The sequence below is a fragment of the Arachis hypogaea genome, chromosome 9 (genome assembly GCF_003086295.3).
Source record: "Arachis hypogaea cultivar Tifrunner chromosome 9, arahy.Tifrunner.gnm2.J5K5, whole genome shotgun sequence".
NCBI classification, from domain to species: Eukaryota; Viridiplantae; Streptophyta; class Magnoliopsida; order Fabales; family Fabaceae; genus Arachis; species Arachis hypogaea.
The window spans coordinates 61836111-61853760 of NC_092044.1; the positions used below are offsets into that span (position 1 = coordinate 61836111).

A 17650-nucleotide genomic window follows, 5' to 3' on the forward strand; every position below is an offset into this window, starting at 1 on the left:
AAAATAAATTGTAGAATTGTAAATGGGAATGGGGTATTTGCTCATGAAAGTAAACGCAGAAACTAAAGAGAATGGGTAAGATCAGAATTGGGGAATTCATTGGGTGCAGGAGATGTTGCAATTCTCCGGATCAAGTTCATTTTCATCTCTTCCTCAATCAATGCAATCATTGATCTCCTTAGCAATCTTAATTGATTGAATTACAATTTCTTGTAATTCAATCTCTCAAATCTTGATCAATAGCCAATCCTTGGTCAATTGCTCATGAGAAGAGATGAAGTGTGGTCACTGATTATACCACATGCATTTCCCAAATCAAGTATTGAGAGGATTATAGTCACATATCCATCCAAACCCAATTTTGTCCAGCATGAGAAAGCATTTCTAGCTTGATCTCTTCATTCCTCTTTCAAGGCTCAGAAGAGATCCAAGTTTGAATAGCTCCTTTTCCAAGATAACTACCCAATGGGATGAAGATCGAAAGCTTTCAAGTAAAATCAAGAGAAAAGATGGAAGAAGAATAATGAAAACTAGTATTGATCCATCAAATTACAACAGAGCTCCCTAACCCAATGAAAGGGGTTTAGTTGTTCATAGCTCTAGAAAATGAAAACAAAGATGGAGAATACATCATGGAACTAGAAGAGCAGAGTAAAATACAGAGAGTAGTGCTCTCCTTCCAACCTCCCGAACTCTCTAATAATTCAAAGCTACTCCTATATATACTACTCTTTTCAGCTTCTATTTGGTTCTTCAAGTCTTGGGCCTTTGGATCTTGAGTTTGAAGCAGTTCTTTTCTTCATTTGGGCTTGGCTTTACTTGCAGAGAGAAAATGTGAAGTGGGTAGAGACTTTAGCTCAGGACGTTAGGGGTATTAACGTTTTAGTGAAAGTATGAGTTCGAGAACGTTAGTGACACTTAAAATCATCACTAATGTTCCAATGTACCCCTTTGCTTCACGTTAGAGCCCCACGTTAACTAAGTTAACGTGGCTTCTAACGTGGCCTTGCCATCCTTCGAGAACGTTAGTGACACTCAACATTGTCACTAACGTTTCAATGTGCCCCTATGTCTCACGTTAGAGTCCACGTTAACTAGGTTAACATGGCTTCTAATGTGGCTTTGCCAAATTTCGAGAACGTTAGTGACACTTGACATTGTCACTAACGTTCCAATGTGCCCCTATGTCTCACGTTAGAGTCCACGTTAACTAGGTTAACGTGGCTTCTAACGTGGCCATTCTTAGCCATCCCCAACGTTAGTGACAATGTTGAATGTCACTAACGTTGGCTCATCTTTCACTCATCAACGTTAGATTCCACGTTAACTAAGTTAACGTGAAAGTTAACGTGGCTCTTTGGGGGTTTTGTGGGTGCTTCCAACGTTAGTGACAATGTTGGGTGTCACTAACGTTGTCGACATTCCTTGCCTCTTTACGTTAGCTCCCACGTTAACCAAGTTAACGTGGGAGTTAACGTGGTACATTGCTCCTTAGGCCAACGTTATTGACAATGTTTGGTGTCACTAATGTTGGCTTCCTTTCCCCCTTTTAACGTTAGAGGCCACATTAACTAAGTTAACGTGGACTCTAACGTGGCCACTTATGATCATTGGCCAACGTTAGTGATAATGTTAAGTGTCACTAACGTTGGCTCAAAGTCCATTCTTCACGTTAGAGTTCACGTTAACTTAGTTAACGTGACTCTTAACGTGGGCGATGATGGCTTCGAGAGCGTTATTGGCAATCACCTTTCTCATTAACTTTGCAAGTTACCTCCCATTCCATGTTAGTGGTAACGTTAATTAGATTAACGTGACTGCTAAGTGGTTCTTCCTTGCTTCGTTTGGTCCTGAAATCAAGCAATAGAGTGCATCAAAGTTCTAGTCCAAGTCATGGGTAATACAACATACAATTTGTTACTAATCTCATGCAAAATCCTCATGAAATCATGTAAAATGCATAAAGTATGCTTGAATCAAGGTGTAAGTGAATATCTACCCAAAACTAGCTTATTTCCTAAGGAAATGCATGAAACTACCTTAAAAACAGTAAAAAAAAAGTCAGTGAAACTGGCCAAAATGCCCTGGCATCAATAACGCCTGCGAAGCCATCATAAGCCCACGTTAATTGCCACGTTAACTACATTAACATGGTAGTTAACATGGAGATAGAGGAAGCTCCAGCGTTAGTGGTAAACGTGAACACCACTAACGCTCCAAAAGTTGGCAATTGGCCACGTTTAGAGTCCCGTTAACACTCACCTTTGTCACTAACGTTGGATCAAGCTAAATTGCCCACGTTAGTGGTCACGTTAAGACCACTAATGTGAAAGTTAATGTGGAGCTAAGATTGATGAGCCAACGTTAGTGACACTCACCTTTGTCACTAACGTTGGAGATGGCATTCACTACCACGTTGGTGGCCACGTTAACCTAGTTAATGTGATCGCTAACGTGGGGAGGGGGGACGTTTAGAGCATTAGTGACAAAGGTAAGTGTCAATAACGCTCTCGAAGATAGGCATACCCACGTTAAGAGTCACGTTAGTTATACTAATGTGAACTCTAACGTAAGGAAAGAGGGGCACAAGGCAACGTTATTGGGAAAGGTGATTCCCAATAACGCTTGCGAAGGATCATAAGGCAACGTTAGTGCCACTAACGTTGAAGTTAACGTGGACTATTTTGGGGTTGGAACGTTAGTGAAAAAGGTGATTGCCACTAACGTTTTAACACCCACATTTTCACTTAACGTTAACGTCACTAACGCCCATGCCTAACTCACACTCTTCTGCAAGCTGGGCCCACTAAAGATTGTAACTGCTTCAACTCAAGATCTAAGGCCCACATCCAAGACTTGAAGAACTCACTGGAAGATCAAGAAGAGTAGTATATATAGGAGTAGTTTTGAACTATAGAGGAGCTTTTGGCATTTTGGAGAACTACCCTCTGTATATTTACTTTTCTGCATTTTACTAGTGAAGCATGTATTCTTTTTTGCCATTTTCCATTCCCAGAGCTATGAACAACTAAACCCCTTTCATTGGGTTAGGGGGTCTGTTGTACTTTGATGGATCAATTATAGTTTTCATTCTTCTTCCTCCTTATACTCTCTTAATTTGCTAGAAAGCTTTCAATCTTAATTCAATTGGTTAGTTGTCTTGGAAAAGAAACTCTCCATAATTGGATCTCCTCAGAGCCTTGGAAAAGGGATGAGGAGATCATGCTAGAAATGCTTTCTCATGTTGGACCAAATTGGGGTCTGGGCGGATATAGTGACATGTAATCCTCCCAACACTTTGATTTGGAAATACATGTGGTATAATCAGTGACCATACTTCATCTCTTCCCATGAGCAATTAAATCAAGGAATTGGGCAATTGTTCAAGCTTAGAGAGATTGGATTGTCAAGGAATTGGGATCCAATCACCTAAGATTGCCAAGGAGATCAATAGATGAATTGATTGAGGAAGAGATGAAAATGAACTTGATCCAGAGAATGCAACATCTCCTGAGCCCAATGAATTCCCTATTTCTGATCTTCCCTATTCTCTTTACTTTCTATCATTTATTTCCATGCTTATCTCCCCAAATCCCCATTTAAAATTCTGCACTTTAGTTTCTACAATTTACCTTCCATCTATTTAATTTCCTGTAATATCAACTACATTTTGTTTAGCTCAACTAGCATACTCTTCCAACTAAAGTTGCTTGACCAATCAATCCCTGTGGGATTCGACCTCACTCTACTGTGAGATTTTACTTGACGACAGTTCAGTATACTTGCCGAACGGAAATTTGTTGAGAGATAAGTTTTCATGCATCAAGTTTATGGCGCCGTTGCAGGAGATTAATTTTGTATCAACAATGATTAAGTTGGAAGTTCACTAGATTGAGCATTTTTTTCCTTTTGTTTGTTTACTTTATATAGTCGTTTACCTTCAGTTTATTTAGTTCCTTCCTCATCCCTTCACCCCTCGTTGTGTTCTTTTTTTTCTTTGTTGTTATCTACAATTCTGCTCACTAACCCACTAACTGTTTGATAATATGCACCACTCACACTAACAATCACTCTAACAAGAATAATCACTTCATTTAATTTCTTGCTGTGTGCTCTGTTAGTTGTATGACAGGAAGAAGATGCGGAGCTTCAACTTCCTTTGATTTAGAACCCGAGAGGACCCTCCATAGATCAAGGAGGGAAGCAAGAGGGAAAAGAGTTGTTGGTGCTCTGGAAGAGGAAGAGTACTTTGAACTAAACAAGGAGGAGAACATGGAAAATAACCATGAAGAGGAAGCTCACAACCATGCCAGAGAAGGCCCTGTGAATCATGCTGGGCAAGAGAGGAGAGTTCTAGGCTCTTACATCAATCCAAACCCAGGAAACTGTGGAAGCAGCATCCAACAGCCCACCATACATGCCAACAACTTTGAATTAAAACCCCAGCTCATCACCCTTCTTCAGAACAACTGCTCATTTGGAGGAAGTTCCCAAGAAGATCCCAATCAACATCTAACCACCTTACTGAGAATATGTGACACTGTGAAGTCTAATGGAGTCCACCCGGATGTCTATAGGCTACTTTTGTTCCATTTTTCACTCAGGGACAAAGCATCCAAGTGGCTGGAGTCCTTCCCAAAGGAGAGCTTAACAAATTGGGAAGATATGGTGAATAAATTTTTGGCAAGATTCTACCATTCCTAAAAGAATTAACAGGCTGAGAGCTGAGGGGTAAACTTTCAGGCAACAAGATGGTGAGACTCTCTATGAGGCATGGGAGAGATTCAAGGACTTAACAAGAAGATGCCCACCATACATGTTCAATGAATGGGTTCAACATCAAATTTTCTATGAAGGACTTTTTTATGAGTCAAAGAAAGCTATAGACCATTCATCTGGGGGCTCTCTAAACAAAAAGAAAACCATTGAAGAGGCCATAGATGTCATTGAGACTGTACCTGAGAATGACTACTTTTATGCTTCTGAAAGAAGCAACACTCGAGGAGTAATGGAGCTGAACCACATAGATGCATTGCTGGCTCAAAATAAGATGATCATCAAGCAGCTAGCAGATCTCACCAAGAAGGTGGAAGGACACCAAGCTGCAGCAGTCATCACCTCCTTACCCGCTCAAGAAGGAGTGAATGTAGGGGAAGAAGGTGATTGAAAACAAGCTAATTATGTTGGAAACTCACCCAGACAAATCCATGATCCATACTCTAAAACTTACAATCCTGGTTGGAGAAACCACCCAAACTTTGGGTGGGAAAATCAACAAGACCAAGGTCTAGACCAGAGATGCCACAACCACAATTCCAACAACAATGCAGCTCACCAACATCCCTCACAGGGATCCTATCAACAACCACCTAATCTCAACCCACCATCACCAACCAAAGATAGACTTTCCAAGACTGAGACTCTACTTGAAAGCATATGTATGGAAATTCAAGATAGTAAAGCTTTCCAGGAAGAAGTGCGATCCAATATGCAGAATCAAGATGCTGCTATCAAGAAACTTGAGACACAAATTGGCTACTTATTCCAGCAAGCCCCTGGCCACAACAATTACAGTAATACTAATTCAATGCCAAGGGAGGAATGTCAAGCTATCACCCTCAGAAATAGAAAGGAATTGAGGGAGACCCACAAGAAACCGCCAGAGAAGAATTTGGATGAAGAAGAAAAAGGACAAGAGAAAACTCGAGTCTCCACTCCTAAGTCACATCAAGAGGGTGAAGCACTCAAACCATGCCTCTCAAAATCTCCATACCCCCAACAGTTAAAGAAGAAGGGAGAGGATAACCAATTCTCAAGATTCTTGGAAATCTTCAAGAAACTACAAATCAACATACCCTTTGCTGAAGCAATAGAGCAAATGCCACTCTACTCCAAGTTTTTGAAGGAGTTGAAGACCAAGAAGAGAAGCTGGAAAAATAGTGAGACTGTAGTACTCACCGAAGAATGCAGTGCCATCATCCAGCACAAATTACCCCAGAAATTGAAGGACCCTGAGAGCTTCCAAATCCCTTATATCATAGGGGAAATCACAGTGGAAAAGGCTTTATGTGATCTAGGAGCTAGCATAAATCTTATGTCCTTAGCAATGATATGGAAAATGAGGATTGAGGAGGCCAAACCAACAAGAATGGCCCTGCAACTAGCAGACCGATCATTCAAGTTTCCTCACGGGATAGTAGAAGACTTGTTGGTGAAAGTGGGAGACTTTATCTTTCCGGCAGACTTTGTAGTATTGGACATGGAAGAAGGAGCTAAGACCTCTATCATCTTGGAAAGACCATTCTTAGCCACCGCCGGAGCCATCATTGATGTCCAAAAGGACGAACTTGTCCTTAGACTACATGAGGAGAAAATGGTATTCAATGTGTTCAAGGACATGAGTTACCCACGAGACTCATTAGGAGAATGCATGAGCTTGGACTCGGTGGATGCTGTGGTGCAAGAAACTCTTGAAGAGGAACATGAGGAGTTAATAGAAGAAGAGGAATAAGCATCAAGCGAAGAGGCTGCAACAGCTGAAATGCATGTTCAAGGCACACTAGAAGGGAAGGATGAAAGAAAAGAAGCACCCAAACTTAAGCTAAAGGCACTGCCACCCACTCTCAAGTATGCATACTTAGGAGAAAATAAAAGCTATCCAGTGATTATAAATTCAGCCCTCAGCCAAGAACAAGAGGAAAAGTTGCTTCAAGTCTTACGAAAGCATAAGGATGCCATTGGTTGGACACTTGCTGACTTGAAGGGAATCAGTTCGGCCATATGCATGCACAAGATACTATTGGAAGATAATGCCAAACCCTCCATTCAGCCCCAAAGGAAGTTAAACCCAGTTATGAAGGAAGTGGTACAGAAAGAAGTCATGAAGCTGTGGTAGGGAGGAGTAATCTACCCAATTTCGGATAGCCCATAGGTCAGTCCAGTCCAAGTGGTCCTGAAAGGAGGAATCACTGTGGTACCCAATGAAAGAAATGAGCTAATCCCTACAAGAACTGTCACAGGATGGAGGATGTGTATTGATTATAGAAAGCTCAATGAAGCCACAAGAAAAGATCATTTCCCACTTCCCTTCATGGATCAGATGCTAGAAAGACTTGCAGGGCATGCATACTATTCTTTTCTAGATGGTTATTCAGGATATAACCAAATAGTAGTTAATCCAAGAGACCAGGAAAAAACCTCGTTTACTTGCCCATACGGGGTGTTTGCCTATAGGCGCATGCCATTTGGGCTATGTAATGCATCGGCAACTTTTCAACGCTGCATGCTTTCCATCTTCTCAGATATGATAGAGAAGTACATTGAAGTCTTCATGGATGACTTCTCAGTGATCGGAGATTCCTTCCCTAATTGCCTAAATCATATTGCCTTGGTATTAAAAAGATGTCAAGAGACCAATTTGGTCTTGAATTGGAAAAAATGTCACTTTATGGTGACAGATGGAATAGTCCTTGGCCATAAAGTTTCAAACCAAGGTATTTAGGTAAACAGAACTAAGGTGGAGCTAATTGAAAAATTACCTCCACCAAGTGATGTCAAAGGAATTGGAAGCTTTTTGGGGGCATGCTGGCTTCTACAGAAGATTTATTAAAGATTTTTCAAAAATATCCAAGCCCTTAAGCAATCTCCTTATATCTGATACACCATTTATCTTTGATGAGAAGTGCATGCTCACATTTGAAAACTTGAAAAAGAAGCTATCTTCAGCTCCTATCATCACCCCACCTGGTTGGAATTTTCCATTCGAACTGATGTGTGACGCATCTGATTTTGCAGTAGTGACAGTGTTAGGACAGAGAAAAGGAAATTTGGTGTATGTCATATACTATACCAGCAAGGTCCTCAATGATGCTCAACGAAATTATACCACTACGAAAAGGAGTTGCTGGCAATAGTTTTTGCATTTGACAAATTTAGATCATACCTCATTGGCTCTAAAGTTATTGTTTTCACTGATCACTCAGCATTCAAATATCTATTTGCTAAATAGTAGTCAAAACCAAGACTAATCAGATGGATCTTGTTGTTGCAGGAATTCCACATTGAGATTAGAGACAAAAAGGGTGTGGAAAACAAGGTAGCAGATCATCTATCCAGAATCCTTTGTGAGAAAGATGCTACACATGATACAAGTATAAATGAGTTCTTGCCGGATGAGCAATTAATGTTGGTTCACAAAGCACCCTGGTTTGTAGATATTGCCAATTTTAAAGCAGCTGGTGACCTACCCCCTGGGATCAACAAACATCAAAGAAGAAAACTCCTCAATGATGCTAAGTATTTCATTTGGGATGAACCATATCTCTTCAAGAAATGCTCAGATGGAATCCTTAAGAGGTGCATTTCAGAAGAAGAAGGACGGAAGGTCCTGTGGAGTTGTCATAGTGCTAGCTATGGAGGTCATTTTGGAGGAGAAAGAACAGCAGCAAAGGTACTGCAATGTGGGTTCTTCTGGCCTACTATCTTCAAAGATGCTAAGGACTTGGTGAGGAGCTGCAATGAGTGCCAAAGGGTTGGAAATCTGCCCAAGAGAAATGAGATGCCACAACAATACATTCTGGAACTTGAACTGTTCGATGTATAGGAGATCGACTTCATGGGACCATTCCTAACCTCATATTCGAACAAGTATATCTTGGTGGCAGTGGACTATGTATCTAAGTGGGTGGAGGCTGTGGCAACCCCAACAGATGACAACAAGGTAGTCATAAGCTTTATTAGAAAGAATATCTTCACCAGATTTGGAGTCCCACGAGCCCTAAATAGTGATGGAGGGAGCCATTTCTGCAATAGAACATTGGAGACCCTACTCCTAAGATATGGGGTAAAGCATAAGGTTGCCACACCTTATCATCCCCAAACAAGTGGGCAAACAGAGATATCCAACCGAGAGTTGAAAAAAATCTTGGAAAAGACTGTGGGGATATCAAGAAAGGACTAGGCGAAGAAGCTAGATGATGCTCTTTGGGCATACAGGACAGCCTTCAAAACACCAATTGGGATGTCCCCATATCAACTGGTATACGGAAAGGCCTGTCACCTGCCATTAGAGCTGGAGCATAAAGCCTCTTAGGCTCTTAAGATACTGAACCTAGACAGCACCGCTGCTGGTGAAAAGAGGATCTTGTAGCTGCAAGAACTGGAAGAGTTTAGGTCTCAAGCCTATGAAAATACCAAGATCTATAAGGAAAAAGCAAAAAGGAGACATGATCTCAACCTGGCACCAAGAAGTTTCGAAGAAGGACAATATGTGCTTCTCTACAACTCCAGACTGAAACTCTTTCCTGGGAAACTCAAATCAAGATGGTCGCGGCCCTTTCTGGTTACAAAAGTCTCACCGTATGGACACATAGGAATCATGAAAGAAAGCTCAAAGAGGACATTCACTGTGAATGGGCAAAGACTCAAGCACTACTTGGGCAGCATGGGGAAGGCTCCCAAACCAAAATATAACCTCAACTAGAGAAGCAATTGTCGAGCTAGCGACTCTAAAAAAGTGCTTTGTTGGGAGGCAACCCAACCTGAGGTAATTCTCTCTTCACGATTGACCCAATAAAAACTTCAAGTTGAGTTCACTGTTTTGTGAGGAGCTAAGTTTGGTGTTTGGTGCACGAATTTGTAATTCGCACAACTAACCAGCAAGTGCACTGGGTCGTCCAAGTAATACCTTACGTGAGTAAGGGTCGATCCCACGGAGATTATTGGCTTGAAGCAATCAATGTTGTTTTATTAATCTTAGTCAGGAGGCTAAAGAAGTTAATTGGATTTATTTGTAAAAAGCCAAACTACAAACTACTTAAAATTGTAAGTTAAAATAATAGAGTTACTTGTTGTGCAGTAATGAGAAACATGTTGGAGTTTTGGAGATGCTTTGTCCTTTGAATTTCTACTTCTCCTTGAAATCCTCTTCTCACACGCAAGGTTCCTTCCATGGCAAGCTCTATGTAGGGTGTCACCGTTGTCAATGGCTACTTCCCATCCTCTCAGTGAAAACGTTCCTATGCTCTGTCACAACATGGCTAATCATCTGTCGGTTCTCAATCAGGTTGGAATAGAATCCATTGATTCTTTTGCGTCTGTCACTAACGCCCAGCCCTCAGGAGTTTGAAGCACGTCACAGTCATTCAATCCCGGAATCCTACTCGGAATACCACAGACAAGGTTTAGACTTTCCGGATTCTCATGAATGCCGCCATCTATCTAGCTTATACCACGAAGATTCTGTTGGGGAATCTAAGAGATATTCATTCAGTCTGATGTAGAACGGAGGTGGTTGTCAGGCACACGTTCATGGATTGAGGAAGGTGATGAGTGTCACGGATCATCACCTTCATCACAATTAAGCGCGAATAAACATCTTAGACAAGAACAAGCGTGTTTGAATGGAAAACAAAGGAATTGTATTAAATCATCGAGACGCTGCAGAGCTCCTCACCCCCAACAATGAAGTTAGAAACTCATGCCGTCACAAAGTATGTAATTCAGATCTGAAAATGTCATGAGGTACAAGATAAGTCTCTAAAAGTTGTTTAAATAGTAAACTAGTAACCTAGGTTTACAGAAAATGAGTAAACTAAGATAATTGGTGCAGAAATCCACTTCTGGGGCCCACTTGGTGTGTGCTGGGGCTGGGACTAGAGCTATCCACGAGTTGAGGCCTTTCTTGGAGTTGAACTCCAAGTTATGACGTGTTTTGGGCGTTCAACTCCGGATCATGACGTTTTTCTGGCGTTTAACTCCAGACAGCAGCATGAACTTGGCGTTCAACGCCAAGTTACGTCGTCTATCTTCGCGCAAAGTATGGACTATTATATATTGCTGGAAAGCCCTGGATGTCTACTTTCCAACGCCATTGAGAGCGCGCCAATTGGACTCTTGTAGCTCCAAAAAATCCATTCCGAGTGCAGGGAGGTCAGGATCCAACAACATCAGCAGTCCTTTTTCAGCCTAAGTTAGATTTTTGCTCAACTCCCTCAATTTCAGCCAGAAAATACCTGAAATCAAAGAAAAATACACACACTCATAGTAAAGTCCAGAAATATGATTTTTTCCTAAAAACTAATAATATTCTACTAAAAACTAATTAAAACATACTAAAATCTACATGAAATTACCCCCAAAAAGCGTATAAAATATCCGCTCATCACAACACCAAACTTAAACTGTTGCTTGTCCTCAAGCAACTAGATAAATAAAATAGGCTTTAACAGAAATAAAGAAGTAATAATATTCTAGAGTTTTAAATGAAGCTCAGATTCTTATTAGATGAGCGGGGCTTGTAGCTTTTTGTCTCTGAACAGTTTTGGCATCTCCCTGTATCTTTTGAATTTCAGAATGATTGGCATCCTTAGGAACTCAGAATTCAGATAGTATTATTGACTCTCCTAGTGTAGTATGTTGATTCTTGAACACAGTTATTTTATGAGTCTTGGCTGTGGCCCTAAGCACTTTGTTTTCCAGTATTACCACCAGATACATAAATGCCACAGACACATGACTGGGTGAACCTTTTCAGATTGTGACTTAGCTTTGCTTAAGTCCCCAGTCAGAGGTATCCAGAGCTCTTAAGCACACTCTGTTTGCCTTGGATCACGACTTTAACCACTCAGTCTCAAGTTTGTAACTTGAACCTGCATGCCACAAGCACATGGTTAGGGACAGCTTGGTTTAGCCGCTTAGGCCTGGATTTTATTTCCTTGGGCCCTCCTATCCATTGATGCTCAAAGCCTTGGATCCTTTTTACTCTTAACTAGGGCTCATGGCTTGTGAATATTGTGTTTTTTTTTTTTGACTGTTTTTTCTTGCTTCAAGAATCAATTTTATGATTTTTCAGATCATCAATAATATTTTTCGTGTTCCTCATCCTTTCAGGAGCCAATATTCATCAAATTCAAAGTACAAATTATGCACTGTTCAAGCATTCATTCAGAGAACAAAAAGTATTGCCACCACATATAATTAATTATAAATTTTATTATTAAGAACTCGAAAAATATAGATTACTTCTTTATTCTAAAAAAAAAAAAAATCTACTACTTTATTCATGCCTGATGATGATGAGAAAAATAAATTATAGCTTAATTGGAAATAAAATCAAAATAGATATGCTAATTACTACTACTCCTACATAACTTCTAAGGTAAAATCCTATAATAATACTATCACAGAGTTAAAGCTAGAATTAGAACTTAACAACCTGTATTTTGGGAAGTGGATGTTCCTCTAGTCTGTAGGGTGCCTTCAAGAATTAATTTCTGACGCTTCAGCTCCCTTAAGTTCACATCCTTGTTCTTCTTGTTCCCTTAGGTGCCATGATCTTGATGAGTTTTAGCTCAGTGATCATGGCAACTCACACCAAACTTAGAGGTTTGCTTGTCCTCAAGCAAAAGAAATGACAGGAGAGGAATAGAGGGAGAGGCAATTTTGAAATCCAAAAGATATGATGAGTTGGAAAAGATTCGAAAAAGATTTGGATTGGAAAAAGATTTGGGTTTATGAATTAAGATATATTTGATATTTTTGAAAAAGGGATTTTAGAAATTAGTGTTTTTTTAGAAATTAGGATTAAAAATTTTGGAATTGAAGGATGACATTTTGAAACATGTTTATGCAAGAAATCATGAATTGAAACATAAAAATTTAGAAAAATTATAAAGAAAAAAAAACGAATTTTACCTCCTCCCCACCATCCTGGCGTTAAACGCCCAAACGATGCATGTTTTGGGCGTTTAACGCCCAAATGCTGCTTCTCCTGGGCGTTCAACGCCCAGCTGATGCTTCTTTCTGGCGTTGAACGCCAGGAAGTCCTTTGTCACTGGGCGTTTTTCTGAACGCCCAGGATGCTAGCAGACTGGCGTTAAACGCCCAGAAGGTGCTTCTTTCTGGCGTTTAACGCCCAGATGGCTACCCTTACTGGCGTTAAACGCCCAGTGGGTGCTTCTTTTGGGCGTTCAACGCCCAAAGTGTTTCTTACTGGCTTTCTCACGCCAGTGAGCTTCCAAATTTCCCTGTAACTCTGTGACTTCAACCATTTGCTATTTCACCTTTAAAGATACTTGGACTCATACCTGTAAAAAAAGAAAATTTATTTAATTAGTAAATAAACTTTGTAAATGGCTGGGTTGCCTCCCAGCAAGCGCTTCTTTATTGTCTTTAGCTGGACTACCACTGAGCTCTAATCAAGTCTCAGTTTTGAGCATTCTTGCTCGAAGTTGCCTTCAAGATAATGTTTAACTCTTTGTCCATTAACAATGAACTTCTTGTTAGAGTCATTATCCTGAAGTTCTATGTATCCATATGGTGATATGCTTGTGATTACATATGGACCTCTCCACCGGGATTTTAATTTCCCAGGGAATAATTTGAGCCTAGAATTGAATAGCAGAACTTTCTGCCCTGGTTTAAAGACTCTGGATGACAATTTCTTATCATGCCATCTTTTTGCTTTCTCCTTGTAAATTTTTGCATTCTCAAAAGCATTGAGTCTAAATTCCTCTAGCTCATTTAACTGGAGCAATCGTTTTTCTCCAGCTAACCTGGCATCAAGGTTTAGGAATCTGGTTGCCCAGTAGGCCTTGTGTTCCAGTTCCACTGGCAAGTGACATGCCTTTCCATACACAAGCTGGTATGGAGAGGTCCCTATAGGAGTCTTAAATGCTGTTCTGTATGCCCACAGAGCATCATCCAAGCTTCTTGCCCAGTCCTTTCTACGGTTAATTACAGTCCGTTCCAGGATTCTTTTGAGTTCTCTATTTGAGACTTCAGCTTGCCCATTAGTTTGTGGGTGATATGGAGTAGCTACCTTGTGGTTAACTCCATATCGTACCAGAGCAGAGTAAAGCTGTTTATTGCAGAAATGAGTGCCCCCATCACTGATTAACACTCTAGGGATACCAAATCTGCTGAAAATATGTTTCTGGAGGAATTTTAACACTGTTTTAGTGTCATTAGTGGGTGTTGCAATAGCCTCCACCCATTTGGATACATAATCCACTGCCACCAGAATATAAGTGTTTGAGTATGATGGTGGGAAGGGTCCCATGAAGTCAATGCCCCATACATCAAACAACTCAATCTCCAAGATTCCTTGTTGAGGCATGGCATAACTCTGAGGCAGGTTGCCTGATCTTTGGCAACTATCACAGTTAAGCACAAATGCTCGGGAATCTTTATAGAGAGTAGGCCAGTAGAAGCCACTTTGGAGGACTCTTGTGGCTGTTCGTTCACTTCCAAAATGTCCTCCATACTGTGATCCATGGCAATGCCAAAGGATCTTCTGTGCTTCTTCTTTAGGCACACATCTACGGATTACTCCGTCTGCACATCTCTTAAAGAGATATGGTTCATCCCAAAGATAGTACTTTGCATCTGTGATTAATTTCTTTGATTGCACCTTACTGTACTCTTTGGGTATGAATCTCACTGCCTTGTAGTTTGCAATGTCTGCAAACCATGGCACTTCCTGGATGGCAAACAGTTGCTCATCCGGAAAGGTTTCAGAGATCTCAGTGAGAGGGAGGGACGCCCCTTCTACTGGTTCTATTCGGGACAGGTGATCTGCTACTTGATTTTCTGTCCCTTTTCTGTCTCTTATTTCTATATCAAACTCTTGCAGAAGTAGCACCCATCTGACGAGTCTGTGTTTTGAATCCTGCTTTGTGAGTAGATATTTAAGAGCAGCATGATCAGTATACACAATCACTTTTGATCCTACTAAATAGGATCTGAATTTGTCAATGGCGTAAACCACTGCAAGTAGCTCTTTTTCTGTGGTTGTGTAATTCTTCTGTGCATCATTTAGAACACGGCTGGCATAGTAAATGACATGCAGAAGCTTGTCATGCCTTTGTCCCAACACTGCACCAATGGCATGGTCACTGGCATCACACATCAGTTCAAATGGTAATGTCCAGTCTGGTGCAGAGATGATTGGTGCTGTAACCAATTTAGCTTTCAGGGTCTCAAATGCCTGCAGACACTCTTTATCAAAGACAAATGGCGTGTCAGCAGCTAGCAGGTTGCTCAGAGGTTTGGCGATTTTTGAAAAATCTTTTATAAACCTCCTATAGAATCCTGCATGCCCCAGAAAGCTTCTGATTGCCTTAACATTAGCAGGTGGTGGTAATTTTTCAATTACTTCTACCTTAGCCTGATCCACCTCTATTCCCTTGTTCGAAATTTTGTGCCCAAGGACAATTCCTTCGGTCACCATAAAATGACATTTTTCCCAGTTTAAAACCAGGTTAGTCTCTTGGCATCTTTTTAGAACAAGTGCTAAATGGTTAAGGCAGGAGCTGAATGAGTCTCCAAATACTGAAAAGTCATCCATGAAGACTTCCAGAAATTTTTCCACCATATCAGAGAAAATTGAGAGCATGCACCTCTGAAAGGTTGCAGGTGCATTGCACAGGCCAAATGGCATCCTTCTGTATGCAAATACTCCAGATGGGCATGTGAATGCCGTTTTCTCCTGATCCTGGGGATCTACTGCAATTTGATTATAACCTGAATATCCATCCAGGAAGCAGTAGTATTCATGACCTGCTAGTCTTTCTAGCATCTGGTCTATGAATGGTAAAGGAAAATGATCCTTTCTGGTGGCTGTATTGAGCCTTCTGTAGTCAATGCACATACGCCACCCTATAACTGTCCTTGTAGGAACCAGTTCATTTTTTTCATTATGAACCACTGTCATGCCTCCTTTTTTAGGAACAACTTGGACAGGGCTCACCCAGGGGCTTTCAGAAATGGGATAAATAATCCCAGCCTCTAGTAATTTAGTGACCTCTTTTTGCACCACTTCTTTCATAGCTGGATTTAGCCGCCTTTGTGGTTGAACCACTGGCTTGGCGTCATCTTCCAGCAAGATTTTGTGCATGCATCTGGCGGGGCTAATGCCCTTAAGATCACTGATGGACCACCCAAGAGCTGTCTTGTGTGTCCTTAGCACTTGAATTAGTGCTTCCTCTTCCTGTGGCTCTAAGGTAGAGCTTATAATTACAGGAAAGGTTTCACCTTCTCCCAGAAATGCATATTTCAGGGATGGTGGTAATGGTTTGAGCTCGGGTTTTGGAGGTTTCTCCTCTTCCTGAGGGATTTTCAGAGGTTCTACTATTCTCTCTGATTCCTCCAGATCAGGCTGAACATCTTTAAAGATGTCATCTAGCTCTGATTCGAGACTCTTAGCCATATTGACCTCTCTTACCAGAGAGTCAATAATATCAACACTCATGCAGTCATTTGGGTTGTCTGGATGTTGCATGGCTTTGACAACATTCAATTTGAACTCCTCCTCATTGACTCTCAAGGTTACTTCCCCTTTTTGGACATCAATGAGGGTTCGGCCAGTTGCTAGGAAAGGTCTCCCTAGAATGAGAGTTGCACTCTTGTGCTCCTCCATTTCCAGCACCACAAAGTCAGTAGGGAAGGCGAATGGCCCAACCTTGACAATCATGTCTTCAATTACCCCTGATGGGTATTTAATGGAGCCATCAGCAAGTTGAAGACATATCCTGGTTGGTTTGATTTCTTCAGTTAAACCAAGCTTTCTGATAGTAGATGCAGGTATTAGGTTGATGCTTGCCCCAAGATCACATAAAGCTTGCTTGGCACAAGTACCCTCTAATGTGCATGGTATCATAAAGCTCCCAGGATCTTTAAGCTTCTCAGGTAAGCTTTTCAGAATGACTGCACTGCATTCTTCAGTGAGGTAAACTTTTTCAGTCTCCCTCCAATCCTTCTTATGACTTAAGATCTCTTTCATGAACTTAGCATAAGAGGGTATTTGCTCAAGTGCTTCTGCAAACGGAATCTTTATTTCAAGAGTCCTGAGATAGTCTGCAAAGCGGGCAAATTGCTTATCCTGTTCCGCTTGGCGGAGTTTTTGAGGATAAGGCATTCTGGCTTTGTATTCCTCAACCTTAGTTGCTGCAGGTTTATTACCTACAGAAGTGGGTTGGGAAGCCTTTTTAGAAGGGTTGTTATCAGCACTTGTATGTGACTGATCACCCACTGGCATTTGAATGCCAGGGGTGGAAGCTGGAGTGGCGTTAGACGCCACTTCCTTATTTGTTACTGGCGTTTGAACGCCAGAACCATGTTCCTTTTGGGCGTTCAACGCCGGATTCATGCTTGTTTCTGGCGTTGAACGCCAGGAATGAGCATGGTTTGGGCGTTCAGCGCCAGCATCATTCCTCTCTGGGCTCTGATTGTCCTCAGAGGGATTTTGAGTAGACATCTGTTCATTTCTTGGCTTCCTGCTGCTTTGAAGTGAGGTATTTAATGTTTTCCCACTTCTTAATTGAACTGCTTGGCATTCTTCTGCTATTTGTTTTGACAGTTGCTTTTCTGTCTGCTTTAATTGCACTTCCATATTCCTGTTAGCCATTCTTGTTTCCTGTAATATTTCCTTGAATTTGACTAGCTGCTGAGTTAGAAAGTCTAATTGCTGATTAATTTCATTAGCCTGATCCACCGGACTGAGTTCAGCAGTTACTGTTTTAGCTTCTTCTTTCATGGAAGATTCACTGCTTAGATACAGATGCTGATTTCTGGCAACTGTGTCAATAAGCTCTTGAGCTTCTTCAATTGTTTTTCTCATATGTATAGATCCACCAGCTGAGTGGTCTAGAGA

General features: G+C 41.1%; 1 non-coding gene across 1 annotated transcript; it reads right to left on the reverse strand.

Annotated features, from left to right (window-relative positions):
- Window positions 1-4714: 4714 nt before the first annotated feature.
- On the reverse strand, window positions 4715-4818 carry LOC112713821 (small nucleolar RNA R71). The gene has a single exon (XR_003158782.1). It is a non-coding gene; the product is annotated as a small nucleolar RNA R71 (small nucleolar RNA).
- Between the last annotated feature and the right edge of the window lie 12832 nt (window positions 4819-17650).